The sequence below is a fragment of the Venturia canescens genome, chromosome 9, assembly GCF_019457755.1.
Source record: "Venturia canescens isolate UGA chromosome 9, ASM1945775v1, whole genome shotgun sequence".
NCBI lineage: Eukaryota > Metazoa > Arthropoda > Insecta > Hymenoptera > Ichneumonidae > Venturia > Venturia canescens.
In genome coordinates, this window is record NC_057429.1 from 2,038,298 (window position 1) to 2,059,121 (window position 20,824).

Below are 20,824 nucleotides of genomic sequence, written 5' to 3' on the forward strand. Positions count from 1 at the left end.
TGAAAATTTGAGAATTGAAACTTTTTCACGAAAGATGAATTTGAGAATTTGACAATTGAAACTTTCTCACGAAAGATGAATTTTAAAATTTGACAGTTGAAACTTTCTCACGAAAGATGAATTTGAAAATTTGACAGTTGAAACTTTTCACAAAAGATGAATTTGAAAATTTGACAGTTAAAACTTTCTCACGAAACATGAATTTGAGAATTTGACAGTTGGAACATTCTCACGAAATATGAATTTGAGAATTTGACAATTGAAATTTTTTCACGAAAGATAGATTCGAAAATTGGACAATTGAAACTTTCTCACGAAAAATAGATTTGAAAATTTGAGAATTGAAACTTTCTCACGAAAGATGAATTTGAAAATTTGACAGTTGAAACTTTTCACAAAAGATGAATTGGAAAATTTGACAGTTAAAACTTTCTCACGAAACATGAATTTGAGAATTTGACAGTTGGAACTTTCTCACGAAATATGAATTTGAGAATTTGACAATTGAAACTTTTTCACGAAAGATATATTCGAAAATTTGACAATTGAAACTTTCTCACGAAAAATAGATTTGAAAATTTGTGTATTGAAACTTTTTCACGAAAGATGAATTTGAGAATTTAACAGTTAAAACTTTATCTCGAATAATGAATTTTTAAATTTGACCGTTGAAACTATTTCACGAAATATAGATTTGAAAATTTTACAATTGAAACTTTTTCACAAAAGATGAATTTGAAAATTTGAAAGTTAAAACTTTCTCACGCAAGATGCATTTGAGAATTTGACAATTGAAACTTTTTCACGAAAGATAGATTTGAAAATTTCAGAATTAAAACTTTTTCACGAAAGATGAATTTGAGAATTTAACAGTTGAAACTTTCTCACGAAAAATAGATTTGAAAATTTGAGTATTGAAGCTTTTTCACAAAAGATGAATTTGAAAATTTAACAATTAAAACTTTTTTACGAAAGATGAATTTGAGAATTACACAATTGAAACTTTCTCACGAAAGATGAATTTTAAACATTGACTATTGAAACTTTTTCACGAAAGATAGATTTGAAAATATGATAATAGAAACTTTCTGACGAAAAATAGATTTGAAAATTTTACAATTGCAACTTTTTCACGAAAGATGAATTTGAGAATTTAACAGTTAAAACTTTTTCACGAAAGATGAATTTGAGAATTTAGCAGTTAAAACTTTTTCACGAAAGATAAATTTGAGAATTTGACAATTGAAACTTTCCCACGAAAGATGAATTTGAAAATTTGACAGTTGAAACTTTTTCACGAAAGATAGATTTGAAAATTTCATAATAGAAACTTTCTCACGATAAATAGATTTGAAAATTTTACAATTGAAACTTTTTCAAGAAAGATGAATTTGAGAATTCAACAGTTAAAACTTTCTCACGAAAGATGAATTTGAGAATTTGACAATTGAAACTTTTTCACGAAAGATAGATTCGAAAATTTGACAATTGAAACTTTCTCACGAAAAATAGATTTGAAAATTTGAGAATTGAAACTTTTTCACGAAAGATTAATTTGAGAATTTGACAATTGAAACTTTCTCACGAAAGATGAATTTTAAAATTTGACAGTTGAAACTTTTCACAAAAGATGAATTTGAAAATTTGACAGTTAAAACTTTCTCACGAAACATGAATTTGAGAATTTGACAGTTGGAACATTCTCACGAAATATGAATTTGAGAATTTGACAATTGAAATTTTTTCACGAAAGATAGATTCGAAAATTGGACAATTGAAACTTTCTCACGAAAAATAGATTTGAAAATTTGAGAATTGAAACTTTTTCACGAAAGATGAATTTGAGAATTTAACAGTTAAAACTTTATCTCGAATAATGAATTTTAAAATTTGACAGTTGAAACTATTTCACGAAAGATAGATTTGAAAATTTTTCAATTGAAACTTTTTCACGAAAAATGAATTTGAGAATTTAACAGTTAAAACTTTGTCACGAAAGATGAATTTGAGAATTTAACAGTTAAAACTTTCTCACGAAAGATGAATTTGAGAATTTAACAATTCAAACTTTTACAGGACAGATAAATTTGAGAATTTCACAATTGAAACTTTCTCACGAAAGATGAATTTTAAAATTTGACAGTTGAAACTTTTTCACGAAAGATAGATTTGAAAATTTGATAATAGAAACTTTCTCACGATAAATAGATTTGAAAATTTTACAATTGAAACTTTTTCAAGAAAGATGAATTTGAGAATTCAACAGTTAAAACTTTCTCACGAAAGATGAATTTGAGAATTTGACAATTGAAACTTTTTCACGAAAGATAGATTCGAAAATTTGACAATTGAAACTTTCTCACGAAAAATAGATTTGAAAATTTGAGAATTGAAACTTTTTCACGAAAGATGAATTTGAGAATTTGACAGTTGAAACTTTCTCACGAAAGATGAATTTGAAAATTTGACAGTTGAAACTTTTTCACAAAAGATAGATTTGAAAATTTGATAATAGAAACTTTCTCACGATAAATAGATTTGAAAATTTTACAATTGAAACTTTTTCACGAAAGATGAATTTGAGAATTCAACAGTTAAAACTTTCTCACGAAAGATGAATTTGAGAATTCAACAGTTAAAACTTTCTCACGAAAGATGAATTTGAGAATTTGACAATTGAGACTTTTTCACGAAAGATCGATTCGAAAATTTGACAATTGAAACTTTCTCACGAAAAATAGATTTGAAAATTTGAGAATTGAAACTTTTTCACGAAAGATGAATTTGAGAATTTAACAGTTAAAACTTTATCTCGAATAATGAATTTTAAAATTTGACAGTTGAAACTATTTCACGAAAGATAGATTTGAAAATTTTACAATTGAAACTTTTTCACGATAGATGAATTTGAGAATTTGACAGTTGAAACTTTCTCACGAAAGATTAATTTGAAAATTTGACAGTTGAAACTTTCTCACGAAAAATAGATTTGAAAATTTGAGTATTGAAACTTTTTCACAAAAGATGAATTTGAAAATTTGAAAGATAAAACTTTCTCACGCAAGATGCATTTGAGAATTTGACAATTGAAACTTTTTCACGAAAAATAGATTTGAAAATTTTACGATTGAAACTTTTTCACGAAAGATGAATTTGAGAATTCAACAGTTAAAACTTTCTCACGAAAGATAAATTTGAGAATTTGACAATTAAAACTTTCTCACGAAAGATGAATTTGAAAATTTGACAGTTGAAACTTTTTCACGAAAGATAGATTTGAAAATTTGATAATAGAAACTTTCTCACGATAAATAGATTTGAAAATTTTACAATTGAAACTTTTTCAAGAAAGATGAATTTGAGAATTCAACAGTTAAAACTTTCTCACGAAAGTTGAATTTGAGAATTTGACAATTGAAACTTTTTCACGAAAGATAGATTCGAAAATTTGACAATTGAAACTTTCTCACGAAAAATAGATTTGAAAATTTGAGAATTGAAACTTTTTCACGAAAGATGAATTTGAGAATTTGACAATTGAAACTTTCTCACGAAAGATGAATTTTAATATTTGACAGTTGAAACTTTCTCACGAAAGATGAATTTGAAAATTTGACAGTTGAAACTTTTCACAAAAGATGAATTTGAAAATTTGACAGTTAAAACTTTCTCACGAAACATGAATTTGAGAATTTGACAGTTGGAACATTCTCACGAAATATGAATTTGAGAATTTGACAATTGAAATTTTTTCACGAAAGATAGATTCGAAAATTGGACAATTGAAACTTTCTCACGAAAAATAGATTTGAAAATTTGAGAATTGAAACTTTTTCACGAAAGATGAATTTGAGAATTTAACAGGTAAAACTTTATCTCGAATAATGAATTTTAAAATTTAACAGTTGAAACTATTTCACGAAAGATTGATTTGAAAATTTTACAATTGATACTTTTTCACGATAGATGAATTTGAGAATTAGACAGTTGAAACTTTCTCACGAAAGATGAATTTGAAAATTTGAGTATTGAAACTTTTTCACAAAAGATGAATTTGAAAATTTGAAAGTTAAAACTTTCTCACGCAAGATGCATTTGAGAATTTGACAATTGAAACTTTTTCACGAAAAATAGATTTGAAAATTTTACAATTGACACTTTTTCACGAAAGATGAATTTGAGAATTCAACAGTTAAAACTTTCTCACGAAAGAAGAATTTGAGAATTTAACAATTAAAACTTTTTTACGAAAGATAAATTTGAGAATTTCACAATTGAAACTTTCTCACGAAAGATGAATTTTAAACATTGACTGTTGAAACTTTTTCACGAAAAAAAGATTTGTAAATTTGAGAATTGAAACTTTTTCACGAAAGATGAATTTGAGAATTTAACAGTTAAAACTTTCTCACGAAAGATGAATTTGAGAATTTGACATTTGAAACTTTCTCACGAAAGATGAATTTGAAAATTTGACAGTTGAAACTTTCTCACGAAAGATGAATTTGAAAATTTGACAGTTGAAACTTTTCACAAAAGATGAATTTGAAACTTTGACAGTTAAAACTTTCTCACGAAACATGAATTTGAGAATTTGACAGTTGGAACTTTCTCACGAAATATGAATTTGAGAATTTGACAATTGAAACTTTTTCACGAAAGATATATTCGAAAATTTGACAATTGAAACTTTCTCACGAAAAATAGATTTGAAAATTTGTGTATTGAAACTTTTTCACGAAAGATGAATTTGAGAATTTAACAGTTAAAACTTTATCTCGAATAATGAATTTTTAAATTTGACAGTTGAAACTATTTCACGAAATATAGATTTGAAAATTTTACAATTGAAACTTTTTCACAAAAGATGAATTTGATAATTTGAAAGTTAAAACTTTCTCACGCAAGATGCATTTGAGAATTTGGCAATTGAAACTTTTTCACGAAAGATAGATTTGAAAATTTCAGAATTAAAACTTTTTCACGAAAGATGAATTTGAGAATTTAACAGTTGAAACTTTCTCACGAAATATAGATTTGAAAATTTGAGTATTGAAGCTTTTTCACAAAAGATGAATTTGAAAATTTAACAATTAAAACTTTTTTACGAAAGATGAATTTGAGAATTACACAATTGAAACTTTCTCACGAAAGATGAATTTTAAACATTGACTATTGAAACTTTTTCACGAAAGATAGATTTGAAAATATGATAATAGAAACTTTCTGACGAAAAATAGATTTGAAAATTTTACAATTGCAACTTTTTCACGAAAGATGAATTTGAGAATTTAACAGTTAAAACTTTTTCACGAAAGATGAATTTGAGAATTTAGCAGTTAAAACTTTTTCACGAAAGATAAATTTGAGAATTTGACAATTGAAACTTTCTCACGAAAGATGAATTTGAAAATTTGACAGTTGAAACTTTTTCACGAAAGATAGATTTGAAAATTTGATAATAGAAACTTTCTCACGATAAATAGATTTGAAAATTTTACAATTGAAACTTTTTCAAGAAAGATGAATTTGAGAATTCAACAGTTAAAACTTTCTCACGAAAGATGAATTTCAGAATTTGACAATTGAAACTTTTTCACGAAAGATAGATTCGAAAATTTGACAATTGAAACTTTCTCACGAAAAATAGATTTGAAAATTTGAGAATTGAAACTTTTTCACGAAAGATGAATTTGAGAATTTGACAATTGAAACTTTCTCACGAAAGATGAATTTGAAAATTTGACAGTTGAAACTTTCTCACGAAAGATGAATTTGAAAATTTGACAGTTGAAACTTTTCACAAAAGATGAATTTGAAAATTTGACAGTTAAAACTTTCTCACGAAACATGAATTTGAGAATTTGACAGTTGGAACATTCTCACGAAATATGAATTTGAGAATTTGACAATTGAAATTTTTTCACGAAAGATAGATTCGAAAATTGGACAATTGAAACTTTCTCACGAAAAGTAGATTTGAAAATTTGAGAATTGAAACTTTTTAACGAAAGATGAATTTGAGAATTTAACAGGTAAAACTTTATCTCGAATAATGAATTTTAAAATTTAACAGTTGAAACTATTTCACGAAAGATAGATTTGAAAATTTTACAATTGATACTTTTTCACGATAGATGAATTTGAGAATTAGACAGTTGAAACTTTCTCACGAAAGATGAATTTGAAAATTTGACAGTTGAAACTTTCTCACGAAAAATAGATTTGAAAATTTGAGTATTGAAACTTTTTCACAAAAGATGAATTTGAAAATTTGATAGTTAAAACTTTCTCACGCAAGATGCATTTGAGAATTTGACAATTGAAACTTTTTCACGAAAAATAGATTTGAAAATTTTACAATTGAAACTTTTTCACGAAAGATGAATTTGAGAATTCGACAGTTAAAACTTTCTCACGAAAGAAGAATTTGAGAATTTGACAGTTGGAACATTCTCACGAAATATGAATTTGAGAATTTGACAATTGAAATTTTTTCACGAAAGATAGATTCGAAAATTGGACAATTGAAACTTTCTCACGAAAAATAGATTTGAAAATTTGAGAATTGAAACTTTTTCACGAAAGATGAATTTGAGAATTTAACAGTTAAAACTTTATCTCGAATAATGAATTTTAAAATTTGACAGTTGAAACTATTTCACGAAAGATAGATTTGAAAATTTTACAATTGAAACTTTTTCACGAAAAATGAATTTGAGAATTTAACAGTTAAAACTTTGTCACGAAAGATGAATTTGAGAATTTAACAGTTAAAACTTTCTCACGAAAGATGAATTTGAGAATTTAACAATTCAAACTTTTACAGGACAGATAAATTTGAGAATTTCACAATTGAAACTTTCTCACGAAAGATGAATTTTAAAATTTGACAGTTGAAACTTTTTCACGAAAGATAGATTTGAAAATTTGATAATAGAAACTTTCTCACGATAAATAGGTTTGAAAATTTTACAATTGAAACTTTTTCAAGAAAGATGAATTTGAGAATTCAACAGTTAAAACTTTCTCACGAAAGATGAATTTGAGAATTTGACAATTGAAACTTTTTCACGAAAGATAGATTCGAAAATTTGACAATTGAAACTTTCTCACGAAAAATAGATTTGAAAATTTGAGAATTGAAACTTTTTCACGAAAGATGAATTTGAGAATTTGACAGTTGAAACTTTCTCACGAAAGATGAATTTGAAAATTTGACAGTTGAAACTTTTTCACAAAAGATAGATTTGAAAATTTGATAATAGAAACTTTCTCACGATAAATAGATTTGAAAATTTTACAATTGAAACTTTTTCACGAAAAATAGATTTGAAAATTTTACGATTGAAACTTTTTCACGAAAGATGAATTTGAGAATTCAACAGTTAAAACTTTCTCACGAAAGATAAATTTGAGAATTTGACAATTAAAACTTTCTCACGAAAGATGAATTTGAAAATTTGACAGTTGAAACTTTTTCACGAAAGATAGATTTGAAAATTTGATAATAGAAACTTTCTCACGATAAATAGATTTGAAAATTTTACAATTGAAACTTTTTCAAGAAAGATGAATTTGAGAATTCAACAGTTAAAACTTTCTCACGAAAGTTGAATTTGAGAATTTGACAATTGAAACTTTTTCACGAAAGATGAATTTGAGAATTTGACAATTGAAACTTTCTCACGAAAGATGAATTTTAATATTTGACAGTTGAAACTTTCTCACGAAAGATGAATTTGAAAATTTGACAGTTGAAACTTTTCACAAAAGATGAATTTGAAAATTTGACAGTTAAAACTTTCTCACGAAACATGAATTTGAGAATTTGACAGTTGGAACATTCTCACGAAATATGAATTTGAGAATTTGACAATTGAAATTTTTTCACGAAAGATAGATTCGAAAATTGGACAATTGAAACTTTCTCACGAAAAATAGATTTGAAAATTTGAGAATTGAAACTTTTTCACGAAAGATGAATTTGAGAATTTAACAGGTAAAACTTTATCTCGAATAATGAATTTTAAAATTTAACAGTTGAAACTATTTCACGAAAGATAGATTTGAAAATTTTACAATTGATACTTTTTCACGATAGATGAATTTGAGAATTAGACAGTTGAAACTTTCTCACGAAAGATGAATTTGAAAATTTGAGTATTGAAACTTTTTCACAAAAGATGAATTTGAAAATTTGAAAGTTAAAACTTTCTCACGCAAGATGCATTTGAGAATTTGACAATTGAAATTTTTTCACGAAAAATAGATTTGAAAATTTTACAATTGAAACTTTTTCACGAAAGATGAATTTGAGAATTCAACAGTTAAAACTTTCTCACGAAAGAAGAATTTGAGAATTTAACAATTAAAACTTTTTTACGAAAGATAAATTTGAGAATTTCACAATTGAAACTTTCTCACGAAAGATGAATTTTAAACATTGACTGTTGAAACTTTTTCACGAAAAAAAGATTTGTAAATTTGAGAATTGAAACTTTTTCACGAAAGATGAATTTGAGAATTTAACAGTTAAAACTTTCTCACGAAAGATGAATTTGAGAATTTGACATTTGAAACTTTCTCACGAAAGATGAATTTGAAAATTTGACAGTTGAAACTTTCTCACGAAAGATGAATTTGAAAATTTGACAGTTGAAACTTTTCACAAAAGATGAATTTGAAACTTTGACAGTTAAAACTTTCTCACGAAACATGAATTTGAGAATTTGACAGTTGGAACTTTCTCACGAAATATGAATTTGAGAATTTGACAATTGAAACTTTTTCACGAAAGATATATTCGAAAATTTGACAATTGAAACTTTCTCACGAAAAATAGATTTGAAAATTTGTGTATTGAAACTTTTTCACGAAAGATGAATTTGAGAATTTAACAGTTAAAACTTTATCTCGAATAATGAATTTTTAAATTTGACAGTTGAAACTATTTCACGAAATATAGATTTGAAAATTTTACAATTGAAACTTTTTCACAAAAGATGAATTTGAAAATTTGAAAGTTAAAACTTTCTCACGCAAGATGCATTTGAGAATTTGGCAATTGAAACTTTTTCACGAAAGATAGATTTGAAAATTTCAGAATTAAAACTTTTTCACGAAAGATGAATTTGAGAATTTAACAGTTGAAACTTTCTCACGAAATATAGATTTGAAAATTTGAGTATTGAAGCTTTTTCACAAAAGATGAATTTGAAAATTTAACAATTAAAACTTTTTTACGAAAGATGAATTTGAGAATTACACAATTGAAACTTTCTCACGAAAGATGAATTTTAAACATTGACTATTGAAACTTTTTCACGAAAGATAGATTTGAAAATATGATAATAGAAACTTTCTGACGAAAAATAGATTTGAAAATTTTACAATTGCAACTTTTTCACGAAAGATGAATTTGAGAATTTAACAGTTAAAACTTTTTCACGAAAGATGAATTTGAGAACTTAGCAGTTAAAACTTTTTCACGAAAGATAAATTTGAGAATTTGACAATTGAAACTTTCTCACGAAAGATGAATTTTAAAATTTGACAGTTGAAACTTTCTCACGAAAGATGAATTTGAAAATTTGACAGTTGAAACTTTTCACAAAAGATGAATTTGAAAATTTGACAGTTAAAACTTTCTCACGAAACATGAATTTGAGAATTTGACAGTTGGAACATTCTCACGAAATATGAATTTGAGAATTTGACAATTGAAATTTTTTCACGAAAGATAGATTCGAAAATTGGACAATTGAAACTTTCTCACGAAAAGTAGATTTGAAAATTTGAGAATTGAAACTTTTTAACGAAAGATGAATTTGAGAATTTAACAGGTAAAACTTTATCTCGAATAATGAATTTTAAAATTTAACAGTTGAAACTATTTCACGAAAGATAGATTTGAAAATTTTACAATTGATACTTTTTCACGATAGATGAATTTGAGAATTAGACAGTTGAAACTTTCTCACGAAAGATGAATTTGAAAATTTGACAGTTGAAACTTTCTCACGAAAAATAGATTTGAAAATTTGAGTATTGAAACTTTTTCACAAAAGATGAATTTGAAAATTTGATAGTTAAAACTTTCTCACGCAAGATGCATTTGAGAATTTGACAATTGAAACTTTTTCACGAAAAATAGATTTGAAAATTTTACAATTGAAACTTTTTCACGAAAGATGAATTTGAGAATTCGACAGTTAAAACTTTCTCACGAAAGAAGAATTTGAGAATTTAACAATTAAAACTTTTTTACGAAAGATAAATTTGAGAATTTCACAATTGAAACTTTCTCACGAAAGATGAATTTTAAACATTGACTGTTGAAACTTTTTCACGAAAAAAAGATTTGTAAATTTGAGAATTGAAACTTTTTCACGAAAGATGAATTTGAGAATTTAACAGTTAAAACTTTCTCACGAAAGATGAATTTGAGAATTTAACAATTCAAACTTTTTCAGGAAAGATAAATTTGAGAATTTCACAATTGAAACTTTCTCACGAAAGATGAATTTTAAAATTTGACAGTTGAAACTTTCTCACGAAAGATGAATTTGAGAATTTGACAGTTGAAACTTTCTCACGAAAAATAGATTTGAAAATTTGAGTATTGAAACTTTTTCACGAAAGATGAATTTGAGAATTTAGCAGTTAAAACTTTTTCACGAAAGATAAATTTGAGAATTTGACAATTGAAACTTTCTCACGAAAGATGAATTTGGAAATTTGACAGTTGAAACTTTTTCACGAAAGATAGATTTGAAAATTTGATAATAGAAACTTTCTCACGATAAATAGATTTGAAAATTTTACAATTGAAACTTTTTCACGAAAGATGAATTTGAGAATTCAACAGTTAAAACTTTCTCACGAAAGATGAATTTGAGAATTTGACAATTGAGACTTTTTCACGAAAGATGAATTTGAGAATTTCACAATTGAAACTTTTTCACGAAAGATGAATTTGAGAATTTGACATTTGAAACTTTCTCACGAAAGATGAATTTGAAAATTTGACAGTTGAAACTTTCTCACGAAAGATGAATTTGAAAATTTGACAGTTGAAACTTTTCACAAAAGATGAATTTGAAAATTTGACAGTTAAAACTATCTCACGAAACATGAATTTGAGAATTTGACAGTTGGAACATTCTCACGAAATATGAATTTGAGAATTTGACAATTGAAACTTTTTCACGAAAGATAGATTCGAAAATTGGACAATTGAAACTTTCTCACGAAAAATAGATTTGAAAATTTGAGAATTGAAACTTTTTCACGAAAGATGAATTTGAGAATTTAACAGTTAAAACTTTATCTCGAATAATGAATTTTAAAATTTGACAGTTGAAACTATTTCACGAAAGATAGATTTGAAAATTTTTCAATTGAAACTTTTTCACGAAAGATGAATTTGAGAATTTAACAGTTAAAACTTTGTCACGAACGATGAATTTGAGAATTTAACAGTTAAAACTTTCTCACGAAAGATGAATTTGAGAATTTGACAGTTGAAACTTTCTCACGAAAGATGAATTTGAAAATTTGACAGTTGAAACTTTTTCACAAAAGATAGATTTGAAAATTTGATAATAGAAACTTTCTCACGATAAATAGATTTGAAAATTTTACAATTGAAACTTTTTCACGAAAGATGAATTTGAGAATTCAACAGTTAAAACTTTCTCACGAAAGATGAATTTGAGAATTCAACAGTTAAAACTTTCTCACGAAAGATGAATTTGAGAATTTGACAATTGAGACTTTTTCACGAAAGATCGATTCGAAAATTTGACAATTGAAACTTTCTCACGAAAAATAGATTTGAAAATTTGAGAATTGAAACTTTTTCACGAAAGATGAATTTGAGAATTTAACAGTTAAAACTTTATCTCGAATAATGAATTTTAAAATTTGACAGTTGAAACTATTTCACGAAAGATGAATTTGAGAATTTGACAGTTGAAACTTTCTCACGAAAGATTAATTTGAAAATTTGACAGTTGAAACTTTCTCACGAAAAATAGATTTGAAAATTTGAGTATTGAAACTTTTTCACAAAAGATGAATTTGAAAATTTGAAAGATAAAACTTTCTCACGCAAGATGCATTTGAGAATTTGACAATTGAAACTTTTTCACGAAAAATAGATTTGAAAATTTTACGATTGAAACTTTTTCACGAAAGATGAATTTGAGAATTCAACAGTTAAAACTTTCTCACGAAAGATAAATTTGAGAATTTGACAATTGAAACTTTCTCACGAAAGATGAATTTGAAAATTTGACAGTTGAAACTTTTTCACGAAAGATAGATTTGAAAATTTGATAATAGAAACTTTCTCACGATAAATAGATTTGAAAATTTTACAATTGAAACTTTTTCAAGAAAGATGAATTTGAGAATTTAACAGTTAAAACTTTCTCACGAAAGATGAATTTGAGAATTCAACAGTTAAAACTTTCTCACGAAAGATGAATTTGAGAATTTAACAATTAAAACTTTTTTACGAAAGATAAATTTGAGAATTTCACAATTGAAACGTTTTCACGAAAGATGAATTTGAGAATTTAGCAGGTAAAACTTTTTCACGAAAGATAAATTTGAGAATTTGGCAATTGAAACTTTCCCACGAAAGATGAATTTGAAAATTTTACAATTGAAACTTTTTCACGAAAGATGAATTTGAGAATTTGACAGTTGAAACTTTCTCACGAAAGATTAATTTGAAAATTTGACAGTTGAAACTTTCTCACGAAAAATAGATTTGAAAATTTGAGTATTGAAACTTTTTCACAAAAGATGAATTTGAAAATTTGAAAGATAAAACTTTCTCACGCAAGATGCATTTGAGAATTTGACAATTGAAACTTTTTCACGAAAAATAGATTTGAAAATTTTACGATTGAAACTTTTTCACGAAAGATGAATTTGAGAATTCAACAGTTAAAACTTTCTCACGAAAGATAAATTTGAGAATTTGACAATTGAAACTTTCTCACGAAAGATGAATTTGAAAATTTGACAGTTGAAACTTTTTCACGAAAGATAGATTTGAAAATTTGATAATAGAAACTTTCTCACGATAAATAGATTTGAAAATTTTACAATTGAAACTTTTTCAAGAAAGATGAATTTGAGAATTTAACAGTTAAAACTTTCTCACGAAAGATGAATTTGAGAATTCAACAGTTAAAACTTTCTCACGAAAGATGAATTTGAGAATTTAACAATTAAAACTTTTTTACGAAAGATAAATTTGAGAATTTCACAATTGAAACGTTTTCACGAAAGATGAATTTGAGAATTTAGCAGGTAAAACTTTTTCACGAAAGATAAATTTGAGAATTTGGCAATTGAAACTTTCCCACGAAAGATGAATTTGAAAATTTTACAATTGAAACTTTTTCACGAAAGATGAATTTGAGAATTTAACAGTTAAAACTTTTTCACGAAAGATGAGTTCGAGAATTTAACAGTTAAAACTTTCTCACGAAAGATGAATTTGAGAATTTAACAATTCAAACTTTTTCAGGAAAGATAAATTTGAGAATTTCACAATTGAAACTTTCTCACGAAAGATGAATTTTAAAATTTGACAGTTGAAACTTTCTCACGAAAGATGAATTTGAGAATTTGACAGTTGAAACTTTCTTATGAAAAATAATTTTGAAAATTTGAGTATTGAAACTTTTTCACAAAAGATGAATTTGAAAATTTGAAAGTTAAAACTTTCTCACGAAAGATTCATTTGAGAATTTGAAATTTGAAACTTTTTCACGAAAGATTTATTGGAAAATTTGACAATTGAAAGTTTCTTACGAAACATGAATTTAAAAATTTGAGAATTGAAACTTTTTCACAAAAGGCGAATTTGAAAATTTGACAGTTAAAACTTTATGTCGAATAATGAATTTTAAAATTTGACAGTTGAAACTATTTCACGAAAGATAGATTTGAAAATTTTACAATTGCAACTTTTTCACGAAAGATGAATTTGAGAATTTAACAGTTAAAACTTTTTCACGAAAGATGAATTTGAGAATTAAGCAGTTAAAACTTTTTCACGAAAGATAAATTTGAGAATTTGACAATTGAAACTTTCTCACGAAAGATGAATTTGAAAATTTGACAGTTGAAACTTTTTCACGAAAGATAGATTTGAAAATTTGATAATCAAGAGACTCGGTAGAGTCTCGGGACAAGTACATTGACAGCCCTGTCGTCTGCTGGCCTGAGGCTCTCGCCGAGACTATACTTTCTCTGAATAAAACGATTCGCGGTGGTGGGGGTAAAATTCGCTTGTGATTTTCTTAAATTACGAAACTCATGAGTTATGTACGGCTTTGAAAATTGAACTTTTAGCTAATTAAGAAGTTCTCTGTCGAATGAACCCAAAATCAGCATGATCAGTATCGTAATTTCTGAGAAAAAACTTTGCACGGGCTTAAGATTATGCAAAAGTTACTAACACATTCATGATTTGACGCATCTGTATACGCGTACTCCAACCGCTACAAACATAGGCCCCTTGGCCCCCATGATCACCAATCCCTGGTGAGAGAAATTTTGCTGCAACCAATGAAGGGTGAGAGAATTTTTGAGCCAATGACATTCAATAAAAAGAGCAAGGAAGTTTGGCGGAAAGCTGAGGAGCTCGAGAGCTCGAAATCACTAATCACTCGAAAGTCACCAGCCGAAGTTTCACGTCGTGTTGACGTTTGGGGTTATGATGTTAGGAAGTGCGTGCGGGAAAATAAAAATAATTTTCGCGTCATCTAACAAATCTATACTAATATTTATTTTGTCAAAATGTATGGTATACTAAACCGGTATAAAAGCGGCCGCGTAAATGTAGACTGTGAACTGTGTGTGAAAATGAAAAATATAAAAAAATGCGCGATGCTTATGTCAACGAAACTTTTAAATATTTCATTATTTCGTTCGATTGGAAATAAGTGTCAACTGAGATAATCTTTCAATTAAACCAGAATGCGCGGAATATTTTCAAGTGTAAATATATCGCGGTTGCGTGATTATATATAATGTGTAATAATGTAGGTTATATATTATGCGAGTTCCCATTGATAGCTGTGTCGTAACGAACCGGCCGGAGTCTGACGTTACGAATAGTGCGGGACAAATGTAACAAACGTTCGCACAGTTAGTGAATAATAATATAAATAAGGCAAATCAGTTTATCAAAAATAGGTCTGGAAGTTGTAAGGACAAATGGTAAATATTATGGTTGATAATTAATAAAACAAGAACACACGGAACTGTTAGTATATAATGTGAGAAACTCCAATTGAATAAATGTTTTCTAATTTATTTCTTGTGTCATCATTATTTTTGAATATTCCCATATTTTGCTTCCTATTGAGTTTGGCTCTACTCTTTCCAATCCTTGTTTTTTACTCCATTGTTTGCAGCGGATCGATACATATTATTAATTCGTTGCTTGAGATGTGTCCTCTGATTTTCTACTACTTCTTCATGCTGATTGTGGTAATGTGATTCAGGAGGTTTCCAACTATGATCATCAATCGCACATTTTTTACATCAGATTCTCAAAACAGTTTCTGGTCTTGATATAAGTGTAGTTATTCTTTTTCCACCTGGTCTGTCGAGTAATAAAGTTTGAAACTTGTTCCAAAAAGTCTTTGGATGCTTTTTTTGCTGATGATATGAAAAGTCGTATCTTAGGAATGTGGTATGCAAACACAAATTTTGATAACAAAACTTATAGAATGACATGTATGTTGAGTATTTCCACTTTGCAAACTACAAATATGGAATTATTATAATAAAAATTCATTCCGATAAGTCTACTATTGCTCAGTTTTGGATGCGATCAAATATAATGCCTACCAACATGCCCAGAAACTTACAGAATTGCTGAATGCAATGTGCGCTATGTCATTTTAATGTAACATCATTACTTTTGACAACTTTTCATTATAATGCTGTAGATTCGAATCATTGAAATACTGCAAAAATCTGCAAACTATATAATTTAAATACTGTGCCATTCATTTTACATTTTGACTCTAACTGTAACATCTATATTATGAAGTAAAAAATTGATTATAAAAGTCTTCAGTTGCTCATTTATGGGTAGATTTAAAATTGCTGTCTTCGAAGCTCATTGCGCAGATACATTGAACCGCAGCAGATACCTGCGAACTCTGAAATTTCTGTGGATAAATATATATGCGATGGATCACCCCTTATCTTTGATTATGGTAATATGTAAATGGAACTTGGTTCGGCAAGTTTTTAAGTGTTCCTTTTCAAATAGTATTGAAGTTTGTATGACTGATATACAGCGAATACTTCCAAACTTTGATATTTCTGTGTTACAGCGTGTGTGCCAATCATTCAAATCATTTACTCCAACCGTATCATGTAATCTAGAAAATTCATCACAAAAGTCTTCCGCTTTTCTAAATACTTCAATTTTCCTTTTTCTACTCCATTGTGAGTTTTCGAATTTCTAAATTCATTTCTAAATTGTCCTGAAATGATTTTCCTCCAAAACCCATGCAGGTACCTTAAACGTCTTTGAATTCTGTTGCTCTGTTGAATTAAGTTCGCTTAGTTTTTTTTGCTGCTTTGAGTTCTGGCTTAATAAATGTTAGAAGTTTTCGGGTACTTTTTTTCAGCAACTATCAAGCTGTGGATAATTGGACCTCAGCGGCCACTTGCAAAATTTGGAAATATAATTCATTGGGGGCACGTTTTGGATGAAATGAAATCTCGAGATTCAGAATGCAAAATCGACATTTAAAGTAGGCAAATCTGTTCGATTTTTCGTGTCTTGATTTTGATCTATCTTTCATTTGAATTTTGAATAAAAGGGATAAATAAAATCTGTTCTTTTAAGGAAATCTTTACGTCAGTTCTTTCTTGGTATGAAGATTTGGAAAAAATCGCCAAAGGCCAAGGACAGACAGGTGACGAAATATTTCCAGTACAATTTTGACGAAAAATAGATCTTTTGTCGCGGAAACCAACGTTATAAGCCGAAAATCATATTACAGCCCACGAGACGCATTTCTTCACTCTCTTGGGTTCCTATTACACAAAACATATTAGAAGACAAGGAGAAAAATCACCAAAGTCCAAGACCAAACCAGTGCCGAAATATTTTCAGTACAATTTTGAAGAAAAATTGGTCTTTTACGTGGAAACCAACATTATAAACCGTAATTCATTTCTCGGGCCTCATCCCGGATTTCTTCATGCTGTTGAGTTCCTAATAGGCATAACATATTAGAGTATAAGGAAAAAAATCGCCAAAGTTCAAAGGCAGACTTGTGACAAAATATTTTCACTAAAATTTTTACGAAAAATTGGTCTTTATGGTGGAAACCAACTTTATAAGCCGAACATCATACCCAGGAAAAATAAGATTGGGAAAAGTACATTGATGGTCCCTTATTTGCTGATAATTCCATGAAAAAGATTATCCCATAAAAAATGTTCGTATGAGAATGGAATCTATAAAAATGTACTAAGCAAATAATTCATAGAAATTTATACTAAAATGCTATAACCGTCACAACATGACGGTTATAGGATTATAGGTTATATATAATATGAGGAACTTTTGAGAAAAAAGGCGTGATATCAAACCATAAACTTCCCCTAGGGAAAAAAAGGTTGGGACAAGTACATTGATGGTCTCTTGTTTCTGGATGACATAGAAAAAAGATTCAGCACCAGGAAAAAAATTCTATAGAAATAATAAACGAAAAATTGAAAAGTTCAAAAAAATTCAACAAAAATATAAAACAATCGAAAAAAATTCTGTAAAGAAAAATAGAAAATTTTCAAAAAAAATCATAAATATTGAACAAATTGAAAAATGTACTATCCACGTTACATGCAGTATAAAAATGTATGATATCAATTGGAGGCCAAGTTTTTATTGATAATCTGGAAAAACCATAAACTTCCCCTAGGGAAAAAAAGGTTGGGACAAGTACATTGATGGTGTCGTGTTTGCTGATAATTCCATCCATAAAAAAAACTTACAAACCGATGCCTCTTTCTTCTTATTTGATTCGAACAGCTAAATCAATTGAAAAAAAATTCATCTTGTTTACGTGCAGCATTAAAATTTATTATATCAATTCGAGGCCAAGTATTTTCTAATGAATTGAAAAAAGTTACTACTTGAATTACGTGCAGCACTAAAATTTGTGATATCAATCGGTGGACAAGTATTTTATTAGTAACTCCAAAGTTCAACATTATGGAATTGTTCTAAGAAGCTTTTAAGTCCAAAAATATCACATGCAAGCTAATCATTTCTTGCTCTATGGTGGCAGAGACTTATAAGAAAATCGATTCTTTTCAGACTTTCAGGAGCTTCTGATATTATTCACAATATTCGACGTCGATTGTATCGTTACAAATTATGTTTAAATATGAGTTAAAAGTACTTGTCCGGCCCATCACTATTTATTGAAATAAAAATCAATCATAAAAAAACGAAATTGTACGACAGAATCCGGTTAAAAATGTATTGAAATGCGATTTATTATTAGTTTAATGTTCTTAATAATAGTATAGGTTAGTTATACCGAATGAAATTCGTTCGCTGGAAGAAGTGAGAAGTAAAAATTGCCGTCATTCCAATACAAACTGGGGAGTTATTTTTGGAAACTTGAACATATTTAATGTGCAAAATGTTTTTTATTTATCGATGCACAAAAACATCCCTTGTATAGTACAGAACAATTCGTTTCCATTATTCTTATTAAATTAGTGCACTTGAGGGAAAATTACTTGGAGATAACTCTCTAAATTCCCTCTGCATGAATATCTGTGCTCCATCAGTTCTAGAAAAGCCCTTATTTTTATTTGAATAAACAATTTTAATGGAAAGTGATGGGCCGGACAAGTACTTTTAACTCATATTTAAACATAATTTGTAACGATACAATCGACGTCGAATATTGTGAATAATATCAGAAGCTCCTGAAAGTCTGAAAAGAATCGATTTTCTTATAAGTCTCTGCCACCATAGAGCAAGAAATGATTAGCTTGCATGTGATATTTTTGGACTTAAAAGCTTCTTAGAACAATTCCATAATGTTGAACTTTGGAGTTACTAATAAAATACTTGTCCACCGATTGATATCACAAATTTTAGTGCTGCACGTAATTCAAGTAGTAACTTTTTTCAATTCATTAGAAAATACTTGGCCTCGAATTGATATAATAAATTTTAATGCTGCACGTAAACAAGATGAATTTTTTTTCAATTGATTTAGCTGTTCGAATCAAATAAGAAGAAAGAGGCATCGGTTTGTAAGTTTTAGAAACTTTCTCACGATAAATAGATTTGAAAATTTTACAATTGAAACTTTTTCAAGAAAGATGAATTTGAGAATTCAACAGTTAAAACTTTCTCACGAAAGATGAATTTGAGAATTTGACAATTGAAACTTTTTCACGAAAGATAGATTCGAAAATTTGACAATTGAAACTTTCTCACGAAAAATAGATTTGAAAATTTGAGAATTGAAACTTTTTCACGAAAGATGAATTTGAGAAATTGACAATTGAAACTTTCTCACGAAAGATGAATTTTAAAATTTGACAGTTGAAACTTTCTCACGAAAGATGAATTTGAAAATTTGACAGTTGAAACTTTTCACAAAAGATGAATTTGAAAATTTGACAGTTAAAACTTTCTCACGAAACATGAATTTGAGAATTTGACAGTTGGAACATTCTCACGAAATATGAATTTGAGAATTTGACAATTGAAATTTTTTCACGAAAGATAGATTCGAAAATTGGACAATTGAAACTTTCTCACGAAAAATAGATTTGAAAATTTGAGAATTGAAACTTTTTAACGAAAGATGAATTTGAGAATTTAACAGGTAAAACTTTATCTCGAATAATGAATTTTAAAATTTAACAGTTGAAACTATTTCACGAAAGATAGATTTGAAAATTTTACAATTGATACTTTTTCACGATAGATGAATTTGAGAATTAGACAGTTGAAACTTTCTCACGAAAGATGAATTTGAAAATTTGACAGTTGAAACTTTCTCACGAAAAATAGATTTGAAAATTTGAGTATTGAAACTTTTTCACAAAAGATGAATTTGAAAATTTGAAAGTTAAAACTTTCTCACGCAAGATGCATTTGAGAATTTGACAATTGAAACTTTTTCACGAAAAATAGATTTGAAAATTTTACAATTGAAACTTTTTCACGAAAGATGAATTTGAGAATTCAACAGTTAAAACTTTCTCACGAAAGAAGAATTTGAGAATTTAACAATTAAAACTTTTTTTCAGCCCTCCGGGCGGAAAGTGGCAACTTTCGGCCCGCTGCGCGGGCCGAAGTTACCGCATTCCGCCTGCGTCGGACAGAAAAATCGTATACACTCCACGGGAGTGAAATTAGACCACCTCAAACCGCGTGCTTATCACCCTCGCCTTCGGCTCGGGTGACAATTCTGCCCGCGGTTTGAAGTAGTCTATTTTCCCTCCCTAGGTGTGTAATATACTATTACGAAAGATAAATTTGAGAATTTCACAATTGAAACTTTTTCACGAAAGATGAATTTGAGAATTTAACAGTTAAAACTTTTTCACGAAAGATGAATTTGAGAATTTAACAGTTAAAACTTTATCTCGAATAATGAATTTTAAAATTTGACAGTTGAAACTATTTCACGAAAGATGGATTTGAAAATTTTACAATTGAAACTTTTTCACGATAGATGAATTTGAGAATTAGACAGTTGAAACTTTCTCACGAAAGATGAATTTGAAA